The sequence below is a fragment of the Mus caroli genome, chromosome 15 (genome assembly GCF_900094665.2).
Source record: "Mus caroli chromosome 15, CAROLI_EIJ_v1.1, whole genome shotgun sequence".
NCBI classification, from domain to species: domain Eukaryota; kingdom Metazoa; phylum Chordata; class Mammalia; order Rodentia; family Muridae; genus Mus; species Mus caroli.
In genome coordinates, this window is record NC_034584.1 from 51120921 (window position 1) to 51122576 (window position 1656).

A 1656-nucleotide genomic window follows, 5' to 3' on the forward strand; every position below is an offset into this window, starting at 1 on the left:
CTAAAATTTATATCTATAAGTGCAAGAATAGATAGCAAAGAAATATTAGCATATAATGGCTAGAAAGTAGATTTTGGAGAGTTTACATATTGCTCAGTCGGTATTGATGAAACTTCTGGATTCTCTAGTCTCTTCCTACCTGAAATGTAGGAAGTAATTCAGCAATATTGGTGTGTTTAATTCCTCTATGTAAAAGGTAATAATAGTGTCAACCGTACTGTAGATGAGATTACGTTGAATATTTAAAAAGTACCTACCATATTATCAGCTATGTAAATCTATCAGCACCTATTAATATATTTATCTTACTATCATCACTCTTGTTGTAATTCATCTTACTACTGGTATTCAGTTAACAAACTTCTTGATGGAGACCCTTTTCTGAGGAATGACGAATAGTAAGAGTAGTATTAATAAGATAATAATCAGTTTTAGCATCTTATGGTTTCAGCATCAAATTACTGACTCTGTGACCATGGACATATTATTTAACATTTCTGAAGTTCTGTGTTCTCAAGTGAAAAGTAAAGTTGTAACTACCAACCACATATGATACCAAGCCTTAAATAATAGGAAATAACACATCAAAGAACCTATTTTACAGGTATGTGACAATGAAACTTCTATTTTTTTATTGAAAAATTCTTAGCCTTTTTTCAGCTATTACTTTAAAATCATTGTTATAATTAGGGCTTCTGCTGATAAAAAGATCAATAAAATCAGGATTTTGCAATATATCTCAGGAAGGTCTACTCTAAATATCCATCCTTACTATGTCAAAGGCTATGAAGAATAAACAATATGAGAGCCAAAATTATATTTCTGGAAGATAGTTTTTCCTCCATTTAGTGAGAATTGGCTATAACAAAAGGAGACAACTCTATTTTCTGCTAGAGACAGTTCTCCAAAGCAGTTCTCTATTCCTATTCTAAAAATTTTCTTGGGATAGCTGCTGGCAAATATTCTAAAAGAGCTGTGTCAGCTCTCTAAGTAATTCTTGGGATTTCTGACCATGATCAGAAATCCTGTTAGAAAAAATTCTTGAAGAGCTGTTTTTGTTCTCCAGATGTCTCCAGAGAAAGCAGATCAGAAAAAAAAAAGAAAGCAGAACAGAGAGAAAGCAGGCTGGAAAACTCTCCAGCAGAACATAAGCCGCCAGCTTGGACCTATGATTTGACTTTGAGTTGTTTGTTTTTGCCACTCCCAGACACCCCTGCTTCAAGAGCCCTTCTCCAAGCCTCCAGGCTGGTCCTTGGCAGGTGACACCTGAACAGGGACTGAGACAAGGGTTGGTAAGTATATTGGTTAAGTTTGGTTTGGGACAGATTTCACTCAGTTTTGCGAAACCCTGGTGTGAGATAGAGCTGGGGAAAAAGGGTGAAGATTTGGTTTAAAAAAAAAAAAGTTGAGTCAAGTAAATTAAAAAAGCAGAGTAATACACATTAAGGTTTCAAAACAAGCAGTTAGTAAGAAAGATGTACACAAGGCTTTTTCAAGGATTCTGAGCTCATACAGAAAGTTAGCCCTTGGTTCCCTGAAGAAGGGTCATTGAGCCTTGATACATGGTGTGAGACCTTCTTCCTAAGTGGCTACAGACCCATGAGGATGAAGAAATGCCTGAGCATGCTCTTCTCTTATGGAACAAGATTAAACCAA

The 1656-nt window shown here is 35.6% G+C and overlaps 1 non-coding gene across 1 annotated transcript; it reads right to left on the bottom strand.

The window, feature by feature from the left end:
- Positions 1 to 997: 997 nt before the first annotated feature.
- Positions 998 to 1058, bottom strand: LOC115029441. Its single transcript, XR_003835019.1, has one exon. It is a non-coding gene; the product is annotated as a U7 small nuclear RNA (small nuclear RNA).
- Between the last annotated feature and the right edge of the window lie 598 nt (positions 1059 to 1656).